The sequence below is a fragment of the Pogona vitticeps genome, chromosome 3, assembly GCF_051106095.1.
Source record: "Pogona vitticeps strain Pit_001003342236 chromosome 3, PviZW2.1, whole genome shotgun sequence".
Taxonomy (NCBI): Eukaryota; Metazoa; Chordata; class Lepidosauria; order Squamata; family Agamidae; genus Pogona; species Pogona vitticeps.
The window spans coordinates 132,787,970-132,809,576 of NC_135785.1; the positions used below are offsets into that span (position 1 = coordinate 132,787,970).

Genomic DNA, 21,607 nt, shown 5'->3' on the forward strand with positions numbered 1-21,607 from the left:
ATTGATTTATGAAGCAAACTATTACTACGGACTCTGGGTTTGTGTTATGATAAATGGACTGACATGTTATCAATCAATTAATCTTTATTTGCGACCTCTGACCCATTAAAATATATACATATAATATTTTAAAAAAGAGGAAGCAACTAAAACATTTCAAGACAGTTAAAACAGTATAAAGTAATAAGATAGATCACTGGTTCTTAACCTTGGGTTACTCAGGAGATTTGGACTGCAAATCCCAGAAGCCTTCACCACCAACTGTGCTGGCTGGGGTTTCTGGGAGTTGCAGTTCAAAAACATCCGAGTAACAAAGGTTAAGAACCACTGAGATAGATTACCGATATATTGTTTTTAAAATTAATATTATATGCAAACAATCAATTTTAATTCTGTGGTCTCCGACCCATTAAAATACATACATGTAATATTTAAAGTAGATGGAAGCAATTACAACATTTCAAGACAGTTAAAACACTGAAAATTAATAAAACAGTTTACCCATATATTGCTTTTTTATTTTTGTTGTTTCCATTATGACGGGGTTAGGTAGAGGTCAAGATTGTTTTTCGTATTCTTTGAGCAGAGAGAAGGAATTTGGTCACTGATTCAGTGGTTATCTTGTTTGTGTCACTTCAGAAATATTTTGTATCCCAAATCAGAGTCCTACCTGAAAGACATTCATTATGGGCTTGAGGAATTTGATACACTCCAAAAGGACGCGCGTCAAAGGTACAAATTCTGCATCCTTACAAGGGCACAATCTTGTGCCAGAATATCACCCATTTAAAACTGCGGATTGGAGACAGTTAAATCAGGCTCCTCAAAAGACGTGCCTGTATTTTGGGATAATCAAATTCTCTAAATACCTAGCACTTTGGGAGAAATTATAGTTCAGGCCAAGGTGCAAGATGGAGCACGTTTTGCAAGCCATTGAAATAGAAGTCAATGTCCCGGATGCGCTTTTCTAAGATAGAGTTGGCTGCCTTGGGTTCCTGGGCATAAAAAAAGTCAAAAGAGAGCCCTAATAGATGCTGTTTTGCTGGAAAAGCTTTAAGCCATGAGCTGTTATGGAATATTTCTGTAGAAGGTTAAGATATCCCATAGATGGATCAGCATGTATTACCTTGTTCCAAAATCTAAAAGCAGATAGCCACGCGCTGCATTCTAGTGATGTTAGACCAGTCTCTAATCGTAAGGCAGCTGCAGGGATGCATCTTGCCATTCCCAGAATGGATGTTAGAAAATTTGAAAGAACACTCTCTATGTCTGTGAAATCCTAGGATCCAAGTTGGTATACCATATAACAGTTGGGGCAGAATCTTGAGCTTAAAAACTTGAATAACAACTGGAATAAATTGTCTGGAATCTAATACCTAGGTACTTTAGCAGTTTTATTTGCTCAATACAAGAACCATTAATTGTCCATTTTCTAGTTGTTACAGAATGAGTGAAAACCATAATTTTGGTTTTAAGAAAATTTAGAACCAATTGGTTGTTCTCACAGTAGGTCATAAATGTGCGGATCAGCCGTTTAAGTCCTCTTTTCGATAGCAACAGAAGGACCGCATCATCTGTTTAAAGCAGTAGGGGGCATTTGGTCTCCGCCAATCTAGGAGGATGGAAGTCTGTTCCAAGACACCACCCAAACAGATAATTTAAATACAGGTTAAATAGTGTGGACGCCCTGTCGAACCCCTTTATTAGCCTGAATAGGTTTTATCAGGTTTCCTTCTGTACCACAATTTACCTGAGTTGTTGATACAGTATGGGCAAACAAGTTTACCAACAAAGGTGCCCACCAATCCATGTCAGCCTTTAGCATTTCAGGGAGAATGGGATCTGTTCCCAGGACCTTGCCTGATTTCATACTTCTAATCAGGGTTATTGTTTCAATCACTGTGGCCGGCCTCCATGGAGGAGTGTCATTTAAATTTATAGGTGGAGAGAAATCTGTAGAATTCTCTTCGATGTCCCCAAATACAGGTGTGTTCTCAATATAGAATCAAAGGCTGATTTACAATCCACAAAGGCGGCATAGAGTGATGTTACTCCTTTGGCCGAGTATTTCACTGTAAGATGCTGTATAATTAGGCACTGTTGTTCTATTGTGGATCTCCCAGGTGTTTGTCTAGGAGGTGCCTTGCATATAGTTTGCTTCTAATATTGAGCGAACTTATTGGCCTGTAGTTGGCTGGATCTTCCCTTTCCCCCTTCTTATAAAATGGGACCACTATGGCCATTTTCCATGATATTGGGATATGGCCAGTGTCACTGATGTGCGTGAGAGAGGTGCTAGAAAAGAGCCCCACCATATCTTGTTTTCTTTTAGGAGTTCTGGAGGGATGCCATCAAGGCCTGGGGCTTTTCCATTTTTCAGCTGATCTAAATGAGCTATTATTTCACCTGGGGTCACTGGGGGCCATTTGGGAGTCCTTCCAAGCATTAGTGAGGAAGGGGGTACAATGACATCCTCGTACATATTTGTAAAGTGGGATACCCCTTTATCTGGTGGAATACAAGAGGATAACGGGTGTTTGGGCTCTGATAGTCTTCCTGAGTTTAGTTTCCAGAATAGGGATGGATTTTTGTCTTTTGCTGCTTCTGTCACCTTCCTCCATAGTTCTCTCGTGTGTTCTCTTTTACTGTGTTGTATCCTCTGTATTCTTTTTTTTATGTATCATTAGTTTTAGGAGGCCTCTTTATTGACATGGCCTTTGCTCTCAGGTATTCCTTGTCTGTCTGATTTAATGTTTTGCTGCCTTACAGCTTAAGTTGAACCAAGGTTTGGATCGGTTATATGATTTCTGAAGGTTTCTGCTATATGAATGGACAAGCTGTGGATTTAACTGTTGTAGGAGAATTTCATATGTATCTATAGGATTCCCGTGGACTGTCTGGCTTCCTACTGAATTAAGGGCGTCAATCAGTGTTTACGAAGTTAAAAGTTGTTTTAGATTTTGTGCCAGTTTAGGTGACCATCGGACTTGGCAACACACTCTTTCTAATGCTGTAATTTCCGTATGATATCTTGGTTCTGTGTCTAAATTTCTAATGTTTAGGTGGAAGATGTAGGGGGAAATGATGCCCCTCCATGTAAGGCAGTACTTGGAGAGTTTCAACCATGGAAAGGAGGCTCCTGCACACCAGGATGTAGTCAATTGTACTAGCTTTAGATGCTACCATAAATGTGTGTTTTCCTGTGCCATTTAAAACTGAGAGGCCCAGTCTATAGGCAAATTTGTACAGAGGCCCCGGCATAGTTCGCATGTTGATCTTTAGATGCCTTCTCCTGATTCAGGTTCCCCACATTATCATTTCTTATGTTGGCTTTCATCTTAAATTTGCTTCCCAGATCTGGTCCCATACGGGCGTTTAGATCCCCACCAGTCAGGACCAAAGCATCCGGATGTTCCATGATAAGCTGTCTCACATAGTTTTCAAGGTCTGTACAGTTTCCTTCTGTTTCTGCTTCTGATGTAGGAGGTATATGTTAATGATCAATAGGGTTTTCATACTTCCTGTAAGTACTACTGCCATGGCCAGTTGTCTCAAAGGGGGTTTCGTCGTAGATTTCACTTTCAGAGCCATTGATACCAGAATGCTCAGGCCCCCCCTTCAGTCTCCCCTGGGATTGCCTTTACCATGAAAGAGTCGAAACCATCTAGTATTATATCTTTGTCAGACCATGTTTCTTGCAAAAGAATGATGTCATATTTGCTGCGAAAGAAAGGAGTGTCATGGGTATGGTACATCTGGTCCAACCTGCCGCATTCCATGTTGAAAGTTCAGCTTTAGATGCAGATTTTTGGTTGCTTTCTGGAGCACACCACCATACTTAAGTGTCTGGTGCCTCCTTCTGCCTTTGGGGTCATTTCCCCTCTTGTGGCAGAGAGAATTTTAATGGGGTTACCATCCTTGTATACTCTTAGCTTCTCCAGAGCAGGCTGGGATACATCTGATGACTGACATCCTCTGTACTGTAGGTGAGGGAGCAGCTGGTGTGAGTAAAGGGTAATCTTTATCGGCCCAGTCTTTGTTGTTTTGATTTCTTTGTGTGTCTCTACTAAAAGAAGATCTTTCAGCTCTACCTGGGTAGGTAGTCCTTGATGCGTTTGGATCTATGGAATCTTTGTGAAGTTGGGCTTTTTGTTTGTTTTTTCCCCATGCAGTATTCCAGGCTGAAGACTTCTTCAAGAGTTTTTTTCTTTTTTTCTTTTTTTTTTTTTTTTTTTTTTGCCTTCCAATAGTTGATTGGAAAGGTTGCTAAATTGGTGTGCGTTTCCTTTCCTCTGCCATCTGATTTGGTTTTGGAAGGTGATCTGCTGTAAATGGTGGAAACTTCAGCCATCTATACAGGTCACAGCTGGGATTTTCAGCTGTTATCTTCCATCCTTTCTCTCTTTGTTCTGGAACCTGAATTTCTCTGGACGTATTTGTTAGTTTGTGGGTGTCCAATTTTGTGATTGGTCTGAAGTTAATATTTGAATAACTTATATGTATCCCCCATTTGAATGATACTGCTATGTTTTCAAACTTGTATAACAGGCTCTAAAAATGATGGGCCTGTTTACTATTGGCGAAGATCATGTGTACTCTGCCTCTTAGTTGCCCGGGCTTACTGGGATAAATACAGTAACATTTTGTGTTCGTTTGAGCATCCCAACCCTTGCCCAGAATTTCTCTTATTTTCTGTAATACTTCTGAATTGGAGGCCCCGGTGCCATTTGATTTTCTTAGTGCCCAGTTATAGATGGTGACATGGTTCATGGGCTTGGATGATGGGGTTTCAGCCGGGGTGGACTCTTCACTGTCTGAGGTTGCTGACCATTGGGGGTTTTGTATCTGTATATTTGTCTTGCATGCTGTCACAGGAAGTGGATGCTGAGGATAGGGTTCTTCTTGGGTATTTCCCCACCATTCATCTATGGTTATTAGCTCTAGATTGGATGTTAGGTCAGGACCCTCTGTGTCTTCACTTCGGTCATATGGGTCTGTCCAAGCCTTTAGGGTCATCCCGGAGATGGCCATTCGGTCCTGAGATGTTTTTTCCGATAGCTGTGGGTAACTCTGACCTTTAAAAGCTAAGGAGTTATCTTTTTGTGTTTGATCTTTTGTGCCTGTGAGGAATTAAGTTAGGCAGCAAGAACTTTCACCTAGTTTTTTCTGCACATTGCTTATCTGGTAACTGGAAAAAAAAAATATAGCTGGCCGAAGGGAGTGGGAGTTTCCCTAGATAAAAAGACAGTTTAAAAAACAGCAAGGAGAGAGTTCGTTTTTGCTGCTGGGAGGAAGAAGACAAGATGGAGATTTATGATGGACTGAAGAAACATTTACATGATTGATTTTATAGTCGTTGCTGAAATATCCCTACAACTAAAAAAACTTCTGTGCTTTACCAGCTGTATTCAAGGACGTGAGATAATAATTTTTTTTATTTAGAGAATGTGTTTAATTATTTTTCTAGAGAAATGCAATGAAGGGGAGGGAAACTGCTTAGAGTAAAAAATTGTACAAATATCTATTTATATTATATTAGAGTTATGTTGATTTAATTCTTTAATAAATACTTCTGTCTATTTGACAGTTTAAAATTATGTTCTTTCCTGACCAAACCGAATGCATTTTGAGTACTGAATTTACGCTACCTAATTAATTGATGATTCAGCCCAACCAATTAAAATCTTATATGTCTGTGTTGTGTTATTTAAAATCAAGTGGGCTTTTTGGAACAGACAAGAGTAAAGCTCCTAGCTGTTTGCATTTGGGCTGACGGACAGCAGAGAAAGGGGTTTGCTTTGTTTGTTTATCAAATCCCTACTTGTGCTTCTCTAATTACTTTATTACAGATTCTTAGGAACTGAATGAAGTAAATAAGAGTCGTTATATGGTGGCAGCGGTGGGATGAAACACGTGCTTTGTTTATTTTTGCTGGCAACAGTTTGAAGATTTATAGCTAGGCAACGATCGTAAAAGTAAGACGTTAGCCTACTATATATTTGATTTATGGCATTAAAAGCAGTGTCTGCTTAAAGCAGAGCTGTGTGAGTAAGTGAAAAGCTAATGGGTTTTCTTTGATAAAAACATTAGCCATGCAGGAGTTTGGTAGGAAAGAACGTTTTTAAAGTTAAATTGGCTTATTAAATGTACATTTTTCTCTGAGTGAATTCCTTGAACTTCACAAGCATTTCTGCAGTGATTTTTTTTTCCCTATGTGCTAATTTCATTTTTAAAGCACATGGACAGTTTTGCATCTTTTTTGGCATCAGAGAGAAGGAGAAGGGCGACATCTCGTGGTCTACGGGGTACATTGCTCCGAGGAGATGTCGAAGTGACACCTGGTGGTCTGCAGACATTATTGCAGCATGACATTTCAGATTCTTACGAAGCTGATACAGAAAGTGCAGCTCATCTATCTCCAGTAAGCAGACGGTTGCAACTAAGTGAGATGATGGCTGGAGTTCAAGAAGATCAAGCTATTGAAGACATCGTTGTGCGCCCAAGACCCAGGCATACCAATTTAGAGGAAGACCAAAGAGGAGAAGAAGTAAGGTTAGATGATGAAGAAGCAGCAGCAGCAGCAGCAGCAGCAGCAGCATCCCAACTGGATGAAGAATTAGACCCAATTGACAAACTATCCAAGATGTTTGCTAGTTTTATTGCTAACCAAAATCAAGAGAAGAGAATCAGAGAATTGGAGTTAAGGTTGTCCAAACAGTACAGAGAAGCAAAACTCCAGCAAATGGAAAAGGAAAGGAAGCGAAAAGAGGAATATGACAAATCGATTGCCAGTGTGAACAGAAATAACCTACCTTTTTATCACGAGGGTATGGACGTTTTATCATTCCTATCTTTGTATGAGAAAGTTTGCCAAGATTTGAAGATCCCTCAGAAATGGTACATACCTTTGATTCGTACACAATGTAGTGGACTTCTTGCTGAGATTGTGGCAACTGTACCTAATGAGGACGTCGAGTGGGAGATTTTTCGTGAATATATCAAACGAAAATTTGGATACACTCCAGAAATTTTGAGACAAAATTTCAGGAAACTGAAGAAACAACCTAATGAGTGCTACTCTGCAATGGCTGATAGATTAGAAAAACTTGGGGATCAATGGCTAGACTCAGTAGGCGCCAGTACTTTCCAAGACATGAGAACACTGATGTATCAAGAACATTTTCTTTCTTTAGTACCTGCAGAGATCAGAAGTGTCTTGATGCAGAAGAGGTTCAAGGATCTGCAAGAATTGGCCTTAAGAACCGATGAGTTACTTTCCTTCAAACGACCTGACCCGACGGTTAGGCCGAAGACTGCACCAGTGTTCCCCAGGAAACAGAGTTCATTTCAAACTAGAGAGTCTTTTGAGCAAGATCCCAGACGAAGGACAGAAGATACACGTAAGAGTATAGCACCGGGACAGACAAGACCACCTCTCAAATGTTTCGAGTGTGGTGGTTCTCATTTGAGAAGAGACTGTCCGAAGTTAAACATTCCGGTTAAACAAGAGAAAGAGCCTGGGAGAAGAACATCTGCTCCAGTACAACCCAAAGGCAGACCTAGTGCTCCTAAGATGGCTTATACGAGTATAGAGTCAATAGGAACTGTTCAAGACCATATTCACAGTACTACATCATCAGTACCCTTCCAGTCAAGCATTCGACATTCACATAGTCAAGAGGGTGGAAGAGCAACTAGAACCTCAACTCAAGCTAATGGGGCTCAAGCCAAAGTTAATTATGGTGTACCTCGTGTTTTGAACTTACGAATGGATTCTGTAACCTCAGACTACATCGGAGAAACTGCTGATGGACAAAAATACTCTATTTTAGATCCTGACACCATAATACCAGATTACCAAAGGAACTGGACTATAAGGAAGTTCACCGAGACTGTTTTCTTGCATACACCATCCGGAGATGTAGCTTTATGTGCTTTCAGAGATTCTGGAGCTGAACTTTCTTCAATAAGCCGTCAGTTTCTTGATCCAGCTTTGGTCTTGTATAACTTGAGATGCCCCATAAGAACTTATGCAAGCGAAGGAGATGAGCTAAAACATATTCCTGTCGCGTATCTGAAAATTACCTACAAGTCCTGGACTGGAGTAAAACATATTTTGACCCATGAGGGGAAACCTGACTTTCTTCTAGGAAATGATCTCGCTGTGTTGGACGAAATACAAAGCCAAGGTCCACCTGTAATTCAAGTAGTTACCCGATCCCAGAGCAAGAAGATGCGAGAAGTTGAACCAATAGAAGAACTAGACTTAGAACCAGAAGAGGAGGAGCCAGATCAAAGTTATGAGCCAGATGAGGAACAAGATTCAGAATATGAACAAGAGCAAGTATTTCCAGATGATATTCCAGAGGAAGAGCCTACTCCTGATGATATTCAAGGAGAAGAGTCTACACCGCAACAGCTCTTTGAGACCGAATCTGATGACTCAACTACAATTGAGGCCGGAATAGAAGAAATCGTTCCTAAAGGATCGGAGGTCTTTAGACAAAAGCAACTTAATGATCCCTCTTTAGCATCTTTAAGAACCCGTGCAAACGAATACGCTCAACAGCCTGTCCAACAGTCAGCATACTTTCTATGGGGAGAAAATGGACTGTTATACCGTGAGTACTATCCCAAGGATTTTATGGCAGCTCAACCCGTGCGACAGTTAGTAGTGCCCTCAGATTATAGACTGAGAATTCTTGAAATGGCACACGATCATCCTTCCAGTGGACACCAAGGTATGAGAAAGACACTCAAGAGAATTTCTCAACATTTCTACTGGCCTGGTCTTTCCAAAGCCGTAAAGGAATATGTTGGTTCCTGTGATGTTTGCCAAAGAGTAGGACACCAAACAGACCAAACCAAGGCTGAAGTGCAAGTTATGGAGATACCCGACCAAGTGTTCAAGTATCTACAAATGGATGTGTTAGGACCATTCATCCCTACTAAGACCAAGAAGAAGTACATCATCACTTTCATTTGTTCTGCAAGCAGATGGATTGAAGCTTATGCAATCAGCAACTTGTCAGCTACCACCATAGCTAGAATCATCGTGGACTTATGCTCACGTATTGGTGTTCCATCCAAAATCATTTGCGATCAAGCAGGAGCTTTCACTAGTGAACTCATGAAGAAAATCTGCGAAATAAGTGGTATCACCCTTAGCTTCAGTACTTCTCATCATCCTCAATCACACGGAATGGTGGAAAGAGGTCAACAAACTTTACTTCGTATGATCAAGACGATGACCCAAGAGTATGGGAACATTTGGGACGAACTCTTGCCTTTTGCTTTATTTGCCTATAGAAGTTCCGCTCATTCTTCACTAGGTGGATTTTCCCCGAGCGAGTTGGTATTTGGAAGAAATCTTCAAGGACCTTTGGATATCCTGAAATCCGAATGGGAAGGTGCGGTCAAATCTAGTTCAGCACCAGTTGCAGAATTCGTCCGACAACTTCAAGAGAAACTTTTAGCTGTTCAAGAGACAACTTGATGAACGCTCAAGCTGAACAGAAATACTATCATGACAAGAAATCCCGACACAGAGAATTTGCAGTGGGTGATTTGGTGTTAGTACTGAACCCGCTCAGACCTTCTAAGTTAGAAGTGGTCTGGGAAGGTCCAGGAGAAATTGTCCAAAGATTTGGAGATTTTAATTATCTTGTTAAAATGCTGGATTCTAAAAAGAAACCTGTTCTTTATCATGTCAATAGACTGAAACGTTACAAAGATAGATCTGCAATGGTTTTTCAATATCATGCTGAGTATTTCCATTCTTCCAATGAACCAATTGATATGTTGTCAGAATTGCAAGATGCGGGTGATTGGTCTGATAATATTATCTTAACAGGTAATCAAGATCAGAAGGATCAGTTGTACCAGGTCCTAGAACGACATCAAGATGTGTTCTCAGACAAACCAGGTTACACAAATTTAGTCAGTCATGAAATCACTACAGATAGTGATGCTCAACCTATACGGTCGAGCCCATACAGAGCAATTGGTAATCATGCTAAACAAATTGAGCAAGAGATTCAAAAGATGTTATCTCTAGGAGTTATTGAAGAGGCAATCAGCCCTACTTGGACTTCACCTGTGGTACTAGTCCCTAAAAAGACTGCTACAGGTGAAATTCAAGAAGAAGTGAGATTTTGTGTTGATTATAGGAAGTTGAACAGTGTTACCAAATCGGATCCTTACCCTTTGCCTAGAATGGATGATTTGATTGAACACCTTGCTAAGGCTAAATTTATAAGTATCCTTGACCTAAAGAATGCTTATTGGCAATTAGATATGGCAGAAGAATCACGAGATAAGACCGCTTTCATCACTCATGTGGGAACTTTCCGGTTCCGCAGAATGCCATTTGGTTTGAAAAATGCAGGTGCTTCATTTCAAAGGATGATTGATAAACTTTTACAAGGTTTACCTTATGCTAATGCTTATCTTGACGATGTTGCGATTTTTAGTAATGATTTTGAATCTCATTTGGCACACATTGAAACTGTTTTGTCCAGACTTCAACAAGCAGGACTGACAGTAAAAGCCAGTAAATGTCAATGGATGCAGGGAAAAGTCATGTATTTAGGACACTTGATTGGGCAAGGAGAAATTCAAACTATACAAGCAAAAGTTCAAGCTATCAATGATTGGCCTATTCCTAAAACTAAAAAACAAGTACGCTCGTTTCTAGGTCTAATTGGCTACTACAGAAAATTTATTCCGGATTTTAGTAATTTGGCAGCACCTTTGACAGAGCTAACTAGAAAAAGAGAACCTGTCAAAGTAAAATGGACTCCTGAATGTCAAAAGGCTTTTGATGCCTTAAAAACTAAAATTGTTGATGCGCCTATTTTGAAATCTCCTGATTTCAACAAACCTTTCGTATTACAAACTGATGCATCTGAATTAGGTCTAGGAGCTGTTTTATTACAACAAGGAGAAGATGGAAACCTTTATCCGATATCCTATTTCTCTAGAAAACTTCTGGAACGCGAGAAACACTATGCTATTCCTGAAAAAGAGGCACTTTCAGTTTTTTGGGCATTGAATCTTTTGAGACCGTATTTATGGGGGCGCAAATTCACGCTTCAAACCGATCACCGAGCTTTAGTGTGGTTACAAAGTATGAAATCTCACAACCAAAAATTGTTAAGATGGAGTTTGGCATTACAAGATTTTGATTTTAATATCCAACATATTCCAGGAAAATTGAATATAGTAGCAGATAGTCTTTCTAGAATGTATGAAGAAGAAAACTCATGCAACACTGAGCGTTGACTTAGATATCTGATGTAATTTCATAGAATGTAGTGTTTCATTATTTCATATATACTTTTGTAGTAGAGTTTTGATATATAACATGTTTTATATTTTCTTAATTCCTTGTATCAAATTACTATAAATTAGATAAGTAGACTAATCTGAATTTCTGTGTAATTTCGGGGGGCGTGTGAGGAATTAAGTTAGGCAGCAAGAACTTTCACCTAGTTTTTTCTGCACATTGCTTATCTGGTAACTGGAAAAAAAAAATATAGCTGGCCGAAGGGAGTGGGAGTTTCCCTAGATAAAAAGACAGTTTAAAAAACAGCAAGGAGAGAGTTCGTTTTTGCTGCTGGGAGGAAGAAGACAAGATGGAGATTTATGATGGACTGAAGAAACATTTACATGATTGATTTTATAGTCGTTGCTGAAATATCCCTACAACTAAAAAAACTTCTGTGCTTTACCAGCTGTATTCAAGGACGTGAGATAATAATTTTTTTTATTTAGAGAATGTGTTTAATTATTTTTCTAGAGAAATGCAATGAAGGGGAGGGAAACTGCTTAGAGTAAAAAATTGTACAAATATCTATTTATATTATATTAGAGTTATGTTGATTTAATTCTTTAATAAATACTTCTGTCTATTTGACAGTTTAAAATTATGTTCTTTCCTGACCAAACCGAATGCATTTTGAGTACTGAATTTACGCTACCTAATTAATTGATGATTCAGCCCAACCAATTAAAATCTTATATGTCTGTGTTGTGTTATTTAAAATCAAGTGGGCTTTTTGGAACAGACAAGAGTAAAGCTCCTAGCTGTTTGCATTTGGGCTGACGGACAGCAGAGAAAGGGGTTTGCTTTGTTTGTTTATCAAATCCCTACTTGTGCTTCTCTAATTACTTTATTACAGATTCTTAGGAACTGAATGAAGTAAATAAGAGTCGTTATAGTGCCCAGCTCCTTTTTTTGCCTGAAATCTGTTTTCAGTATTCTGAGTGTTTGGGGGAGGTGCTGCTTTTAGAAAGAATCCCCAGCTTTATCATTTCAGCAATGCATTATAGTATTGCTTTAATATCAGCGATTTCTTTCTTTAGGTCATGCAACTTATTGAAAATTGTCTGGTTAGATTTAGCTGAGAGGAAGCACTGATGTCATAGTTGGATGTAAATAATCCTAGTTTGTTCACTCTCGCGCACTTGAGCAGAGTGCAGAGTTCCAATGGCAACCCCCTGGTATGTCTTTCCATTACATTGTCCGTAGTAAGTGGGGTACTTGACGTAAATTCCCTCAGTGGCCTTTGATTGTAAGAGGAAGTATGTTCACGTTTGCTGATGAGATCTGAGGCTACACCGAAGTCTGCTATTGAGTTCTGATTTGGCTTTTTGGAAGCCTTTTTTATCTTCTGGTCCTAGTAGTGACCATATTTATACTCCACACATTTAGCTTAATTAGTGTCCTCTTCTACTTCTGCAGGTACAAGCTTCCACTCAGAAGGAAAAGAATATGGGTTTCACAGTTACAGTCAGTAGGTGCTGGATAAAAACACTCTTAGCTCCAGTAAACATTCAGACATAACCGTAAAAGGGCAGGTTATTCCACCCTGTTCCTTGAAGAACTTTTACTCACTGTGAGCCAGTTGTAGGTTGACGAAGACTTCAGATCCGCCCCTGCTGTATGCCAAACAACTCCCCAGAGAAAGATGGCATTTCTTAAACAAAGTAAAAGCCTTTCTTGCAGACTTGATTCAAGCAGGTGCCTACTGTCCATAGTAAGGGTGTAGTTCTAATATCTCTCGACAGCTCCAGTGGTCATTATCTCTTTGTTTACTTTTACCAAAGTTAGTATCATGCAAGTAAAATAGGAGCTTCAACTAAGCAAAAGCGATAACCATATAAAATTATATAAAATAGAGATAAAATCATTGCTGCGTAGCCACGAGCATGTTGCCTGGCTGAGCCACATCCAGAAGGACTCCCACTCCATGTAACTCATTTGCTTTGATCATGTTTTACTTGATCTTTAACTGAACAAATATTTGTTTTGTCCTAAAAAAAATTTTTATCCTCTGATCAAGTGTGACTATGTGGAAAAGAAGACTCTCAGAATGCTTTTCAGAAAAAACGTCTTTTAGCTCAGGACTAGTTATCATTCTCAACACCTTCTCCAAATATTACCTTTCAGAGAGGTCATTGTACTAAAATTAAATTTAACTGTAAATTTAGCTGGTCCACATCATGAATGAGAATTGACTTGACAGCATGTGATTGTGAGGAAACAGAAGGAAACTGGGACTTGTAGTCATACAAAGATGGAGTCTGTTAGGTTCTGTGAAAGATAGATTTGAAAGCACTGAAATGTTCTCATGAGATTGTTGTTAGAATTGTGCTGCCAGAAATAAAGATAAGGGAGCAAGGCCAAAGAGGCCCAGAGAAGATGAAACATAGCATACTACTTAATAGGGGAAAGATAAGTCACCTGGGCTCGGATCTTCTCCTGTGAAATGTGGGAGGTGAACTCTTTTACACCCACTTGCTCTTAATTATTTAACAGCTTGGAAGTGTCATAAAAAAGGTGACCAAAGGTATGTAGAACATGGTTCATGTATGTGATCCTTGTTCATTTGTTCGTGAATGTTGTGGAATGTGAGAGGTTAGTTTTTTTTGAAGGAGAAGAGGGGGGAGAAATAGCCCAGCTTCTCTAGATACTGACATATAGAGAGTGCAAAGATGATTACTTAGCTTAATTTTAGTTGTTATTATTTTACTTAGGAATAGTTAACTTATTTTAATCATTGTGACTTCTGGAGATGCCTAATGTTTATGCCTTTTAAAGCTACAACTGTATTCTAATGCAACTACTTTGTTAATTAAACAAATATAATTCTTCAACAGAGAAGTGGTCTCTTGAACAGCACGACTTGCACCTAAATCCAGTCAGGACTTGAGAAGGTCACTAATTGCTACTGTAAGTATTGAGAGATCCTACCTGACTAGGCTATTGTGCTATCAAAGCAACCATATAGTCAATGATTTGCTACCTTGTAAGTTGGCCAAGTGTTCTCTTTTAGGTTGGGCTTTTTTGTGGGGCATGTACTATGCACTTCTAGCCCTAAAGGACCTACATCATGTACTCAAATTGGTAGTTTTGCACCCACAGTGACTCCTTGGCTGAGATAATTGTCCCTTTAGGGAGAGATGATTGTGAGAGTGATTATCATATTATTAGCTATGGCTGCACAGGAGTGGAGCAATAATTGTCAATATTCTATAAGGAAATTCTACAAATGCAGGCAGCCCAAAGAAATAAAATAGGTAACAGCATTACATATTGGCCGTGAAAGTCTTAGCGAATATACTTCTTTCTTTCTTTCTTTCTTTCTTTTCTTTCTTTCTTTCTTTCTTTCTTTCTTTCTTTCTTTCCTATTGAGTGGAATATCACAATACTTTAATTGCCTTTAAGTTCTCTCTCATAAAGGGAGTGCTTGGTTGGAGAAACAATATCAAAAAGATATCCTTTATGTTGAAGATGTGACAACTTCTTCCAAGCTCTCAATGTGACTATGAAACACTATTTCATTTGGCCTGATATTAATTCAAGGATGTCTGCTTGAAGGAGATGCAAAATTATGATTGGAATATATCCTGTTTCAGCAGTGAACAATAGCAAATTGCAATAAATTCTGTTGAGCAAAAAAGCAGGGACAAAGCAATGCATTAAAGTTCAGGCTGAAATGAAAAGAAGGGAGTATTATGCAATCAGGCACTGCAAAACTGTGTCCAGCATGTGCAAAACAGAACTACTGAGAAAGTAGTGATCAAGTGATTACTTACGAAAGGCAAACTCCCTGAGGTTGTGCAGTGAGGAGGGCAAACAATTGGGGCATAATCAGGAAATATTCATTCTTGTGTGGTTTTGGAAGTGGAAGCCATATTATTCTATGCTAGCAAGTCAGCAAAACCAAAAGAAAATTAAAGACAATGAAAGCATTGTGGCATCTTAAAAACTAATTGTTTTACTTCCTGGTGTGGGAAAACTTTGAAAACTAGACCAAGGGTAAATCGAGAAAGACATCCACAAAGGACCAGTAGTGTCAGGTCTAGAACATTGCTGTAGGAATTGATAATCAAAGTTTGTAGAAAGAATCTGATCAAATACTACAGCTGTGCTAGCAACCTGCTTACCAGTTAGATTTAATACAGCTGTGGAAATAAAAGCTAGAGAAGAAACCTGTAGAAGCTAATCTCTAATTGGCCACAAGGGGCAATAAACCAAACAGCCTCAGAAGACTGGTGGGAGGGATGGTCGAATGAAGAGAAGAAGGAGCTTCTCTGTGGGATTGATTTATGAAGCAAACTATTACCATGGACTCTGGGTTTGTGTTATGATAAATGGACTGACATGTTATCAATCAATTAATCTTTATTTGCGACCTCTGACCTATAAAATATATGCATATAATATTTAAAAAAAGAGGAAGCAACTAAAACATTTCAAGACAGTTAAAACACTATAAAGTAATAAGATAGATCACTGGTTCTTAACCTTGGCTTAGGAGTTTTGGACTGCAACTCCCAGAAGCCTTCACCACCAACTGTGCTGGCTGGGGTTTCTGGGAGTTGCAGTTCAAAAACATCCGAGTAACAAAGGTTAAGAACCACTGAGAGAGATTACCGATATATTGTTTTTAATATTAATATTATATGCAACCAATCAATTTTAATTCTGTGGTCTCCGACCCATTAAATTACATACATGTAATATTTAAAGTAGATGGAAGCAATTACAACAAACATTTCAAGACAGTTAAAACAGTGAAAATTAATAAAACAGTTTACCCATATACTGCTTTTTTATTTTTGTTGTTTCCATTACAACGGGGTTAGGTAGAGGTCAAGATTGTTTTTCGTATTCTTTGAGCAGAGAGAAGGAATTTGGTCACTGATTCAGTGGTTATCTTGTTTGTGTCACTTCAGAAATATTTTGTATCCCAAATCAGAGTCCTACTTGAAAGACATTCATTATGGGCTTGAGGAATTTGATACACTCACTTCTGTAAAAATTACACTCCAAAAGGACGCGCGTCAAAGGTACAAATTCTGCATCCTTACAATGGCACAATCTTGTGCCAGAATATCACCCATTTAAAACTGCGGATTGGAGACAGTTAAATCAGGCTCCTCAAAAGACGTGCCTGTATTTTGGGATAATCAAATTCTCTAAATACCTAGCCCTTTGGGAGAAATTATAGTTCAGGCCAAGGTGCAAGATGGAGCACATTTTGCAAGCCATTGAAATGGAGGACTGGAAGTCAATGTCCCGGATCCGCTTTTCTAAGTTGGCTGCCTTGGGTTCCTGGGCATAAAAAAAATCAAAAGACAGCCCTAATAGATGCTGTTTTGCTGGAAAAGCTTTAAGCCATAAGCTATTATGGAATATTTCTGTAGAAGGTTAAGATATCCCATAGATGGATCAGCATGTATTACCTTGTTCCAAAATCTAAAAGCAGATAGCCACGCGCTGCATTCTAGTGATGTTAGACCAGTCTCTAATCGTAAGGCAGCTGCAGGGAGGCATCTTGCCATTCCCAGAAAATTTGAAAGAACACTATATGTGTGAAATCCTAGGTTCCAAGTTGGTATACCATATAACAGTTGGGGCAGAATCTTGAGCTTAAAAACTTGAATAACAGCTGGAATAAATTGTCCCCCCTTAGTAAAGAAAAAAAATGCAAGATAGCTTTCTGCATGCTCTGGGTTGCTTGAATTATGGTCCGTCTATGGGCAGCCCAGGAAAGTTTATGGTGGAATCTAATACCTAGGTACTTTAGCAGTTTTATTTGCTCAATGCAAGAACCATTAATTGTCCATTTTCTAGTTGTTACAGAATGAGTGAAAACCATAATTTTGGTTTTAAGAAGATTTAGAACCAATTGGTTCTTCTCACAGTAGGTCATAAATGTTCGGTTCAGCCGTTCAAGTCCTATTTTCGATAGTGACAGAAGGACCGCATCATCTGTGTAAAGCAGTAGGGGGCATTTCGTCTCCGCCAATCTAGGAGGATGAAAGTCTTTTCCAAGACACCACCCAAACAGATCCTTTAAATACAGGTTAAATAGTGTGGGGGCCCTGTCGAACCCTTTTATTAGCCTGAATAGGTTTTGTCAGGTTTCCTTCTGTACCACATCTAACACGGAGTGTGGTGCCTGATAAAGACATTTAATAAGATACTAAAATTAAATTTAACTGTAAATTTAGCTGGTCCACATCATGAATGAGAATTGACTTGACAGCATGTGATTGTGAGGAAACAGAAGGAAACTGGGACGTAGTCATACAAGCATGGAGTCTGTTAGGTTCTGGCTGAGATAAATATCCCTTTAGGCAGAAATGATTGTGAGAGTGATTATTATATCATTAGTTATGGCTGCACAGGAGCAATAATTGTCAATATTCTGTTAGGAAATTCTAAAAATGCAGGCAGCCCAAAGAAAAAAAATAGGTAACAAAATTACGTGTTGGCGTTGAAAGTCTTAGCGAATATACTTTCTTTCTTTCTTTCTTTCTTTCTTTCTTTCTTTCTTTCTTTCTTTCTTTCTTTCTTTCTTTCTTTCTTATTGAATGGAATATCACACTTTAATTGCCTTTAAGTTCTCTCTCATAAAGGGAGTGCTTGGTTGGAGAAACTGACTCCTCTCTGTACCCCACCAACTGCTAGCCCCTGTATACATTGGCTGTTTTGTGTTGGCCCAAGAAATCAGAATATTTATGGAAATATATGAACTAAAAAGAAAAAAAGAAAAAAGTAGAATCCTCAGGACCATATTCAGATCGGAAGAGCTCCAAACGGATTCACATTGAATTGTGCATCAATGAAAACTAATGTGAAACATTTGCACCTGAAAAGTTTTAAAGTGGAAATGTAGACATTTAATAAATGGAATTAATGCAATATCTCCTCCTGAGCCTGTGACTCTGGCAAGCCATGAGGTTGGTTTGGGATCTGTTTTCTCTTTTTTCCTCCCCTTTAAATCGCTCTTACACTATTGTATAATTTTTACCATTGTTATATTTAATTAAAACAATATTGAAACCTAAGAATTATCCTGAATTTCACCATGACAGTGTAATAATAATAAATAATAATAGTTTATTTACGGTCCTTAGACCAGTAACATGTATAAAACCTTATAAAACATTAAAATTTCTGTCTTTTAATATTCCATTAGAACTGGGAACTGCAATCTAATTGTTATTTATCTTCCGCAGTCAAAGTATTGCTACACAGAACCTCGCAACCCGACAGGTGATCTGCACATCAACATCTGATAGAAGGAACTCAAGCCTATTTTCCTCCGAACATCCTGGGAATCTATCTATTAAGGGGGTTATAGTCTCTTTTCGCACAGCAGGTTAAAAACATGTGCTGTATGGTCTCAATCTCAGTTGGCAGGAGCATAGCCTTTCAGCAATAGGGTTATTTTTAACTTCCCTTCTAGAACAGCAGAGGGGAGGGCCAAACACCTTGCCAAAGTAAAGGCTCTTCTAGTTCCTTTAATTTCCAAAGGTATTGGCCGGTTCCATATAGTTTTTTATATACATCCTTGCTGCCATGTTTTGGATTCTAGAGAGGTCTGTTTGATAGTCATTGTCCTCTATTCTTTAACTTTTTGCTTTGTGTGCTCTATTCCAGAAGATACTATATAAGTTTCTGAGACTTAACAATACTAGCAGTTCTAGGAGGAGAAAAAAAAATCAAATACACTGTATATAATGCCAAGCATATATTATGTACTAATATTGTACTAATATTGTGTTTCCTCTGGGGAGATATTTTAGTCAGAAGGTCTGGCTTCTTCAATCTGCTTTTTGTTTGATTATCCTTTCTCTGCCAGGTAAATGTGCAGCTACAAGCAGAAAGGCAGGCTGTCAGGCCCTGAGAATGTATGGTTCACCCAAAGTTGTAAAGGCAAATTCACTTCCGCTAGCTTTTAACGACTTGGAAAATCACCAGAATGCAAACTGTAAATCTCTGGCCATGTTTCGCACTACTTTATTATGAATGAGGAACGTGCTTCTCCACCTGGCTTGCCTTCTCTGGTGACCTCGACCAACCTCTGGCTGAAGATAAATTCTTTCGTTGGAGGATAGGTATGAGTGTCACAATTCAGAGCGGTAGGTCAGGAATTCAGTTGTTTGTTCTCCCCCTTGTTGTGTTGATGAAAACGGCAGGAAATTCCAAAGGTTGTTTTGGCTCCCTAAATGCTTGGCTACAAAAGATTCTTCAAGAGCTATTTAGAAGCTATTTGGAGGGAAGCTATTTGCAGTTTTTAAAGAACTATGTATAAAAGTTAAAAGCATTGAATGAAATAAAAACAAGAGAGCAGGAATGCGAGGGAGAGAATGCTGCTTCCGCACCCTACCAGAACCGGAATGCTGTAAAGTGTACGACAAAAGGACTAAAGAAAGGACAACTCTGTATGTACTGCTACAATATTGCTACAATACAATTTTCTTTATTGCCCTCACTTCCATTGTCTGTCTGATTACTGGTAGCTGAATTGGATAAACCTCTGCTGGGGCAAAGAGCACCCCCTTATCTGTAAAGTCCCTGCCAAGTAGGATTGCTTAAGAAGTTGCTGACGAATATGGTATGGAGCATGTTTTGGTGTGATTTTTTTTATTTTATTCATTGATCCCCATAGTATTGTATACTTATATTTACGGACTGTCTTTTAATTACAGTATTATAATCCTCCTTGGTTCTTCTTAAGGAGAAAGGCAGGTTAATTTTTTTACAAAAATTATAAATAAGAATCTTCTCATGCTGGTGGACAGTAGGAACTTCTCACTCATGAAGTATTTTTTCTATGCTCTGTTCACTTACTGACACTTCCTGGCAAGGAGGATGGAGAAATAAGCAGGAGAAAGAAACATCATTCTCTGAAAGAAAATCTGCAGGGTTTTGAAGGCTTCCATATCTGCATGATAATTAAAGCAAGTCATGCAAGCTTTGTGTTAATTACAGTATTTCCCATTGAGAGAATCAGGACAGAACTGAACCTTTCAAGCGTCTTTATGGTTGTCAGGAACATGACTGAAGTGACTGAGGGTCAGATAGTACAGCTTTTACTGTACTATCTGACCCTTCTTGGGTCAGATAGTACTTTGTAATCTCCTTTTGCTTACCAGCAGGATTAGTAGAGCCTTCTGCAAGCAGACAGCAATAGAGGAAATCATGAAAGCATGCCATTATTTTGATACATTTTCTACAGATCTCAAATAAAACATTCCTGAACCTGTCACAAAAATTGAATCAAATTTACAGAAAATAAAATCCGAAATTCAAATTATGCAGTAGCATTATCTGGTACTCATCTTTATTTTTTAAAACAAAGCAATGTGGCTGAACACAATATGGCACCAGAGGCCTTTTGATGGAGAGGATTTATATACAATTCTGCTCTGCTTCACTTGTAAGGAGGTTCGTTATTCCCCTCAGGCGACACCTTCATTTCGGCTGAGTCTTTATACCTTTAACATCAGGAACTTTATTTTCGCCTACATCCACCAGCACATTCTTAAACGGTAACATCCGTTCCAACATAGGCAACTGGCCATTCTCAACATCATTCAAACTTTGGTTATAGTCCCAAGGAGTCAGTGGTGTTGTGCCCCATAAAGTCCCTTGGGCGCCGGTTGAGGGGGTGGGAGACTCCTCATCGCGCAAATCGAACCACAGCACGAGTGTCTTATCCACCCCCTCTCATCAGGACCTTCTGGAAACGGAGCTGTCAAATTCTCACGTTCACGTTGTAATTCTGCCTCTCGAGGTTTCACTATAACGTTCCACTCCTGGACCTCAACTTTTGACATGTCTCCTGAGGAGCCGAAGGGTTGGGTAAAAGTCCTCCCACCCTCAGATTTGGGAAATCCCGTAAAAGCCCTTGATTCTGGACCTTCTCAAACGCCCTCCTTCTTTCCTCCCGCTTCTTTCTTTTGTATTCCTTCACTACTGTACTGAACCAAACTACCCCCTTATATTCCTCCCCAACCGTCACCTCTTGCTCCTCCCACTCTCCCTCAGCCAAGCACACTTCCAACTTCCCCTCTACTCCTGTCAACTCCTTTCCCTTTTCGTCTCCACTTTCACTATTATCCCGCTGTTCTTTTCCTTTGTCACTGTCCACTTTGATCTTTGCCGACGGCTCACTTCGATTCTCCACACCTTCACGCCACTCCTGCCGCAACCTACAATAAAGAGATAATATTCTCTAATACAGTTTACTGAAATCACGCATGCAACAGGTTTATTGAACATTTTACAAAATGCTGTGTG

The 21,607-nt window shown here is 39.1% G+C and overlaps 1 long non-coding RNA gene across 15 annotated transcripts in view; it reads left to right on the forward strand.

The window, feature by feature from the left end:
- Window positions 1–19,796, forward strand: part of LOC140705828 (uncharacterized) — a 117,084-nt gene extending 97,288 nt beyond the window's left edge. For 12 of the 15 annotated variants that reach the window (XR_013543739.1, XR_013543733.1, XR_013543735.1 and 9 more), the window contains 3 exons: window positions 3,356–3,445; window positions 14,164–14,236; window positions 18,538–19,796. This is a non-coding gene — a long non-coding RNA (uncharacterized LOC140705828). The remainder of the gene's footprint in view (window positions 1–3,355; window positions 3,446–14,163; window positions 14,237–18,537) is intronic. The other 3 variants (XR_013543737.1, XR_013543736.1, XR_013543740.1) reach the window with 1 other exon arrangement.
- Window positions 19,797–21,607: the final 1,811 nt, after the last annotated feature.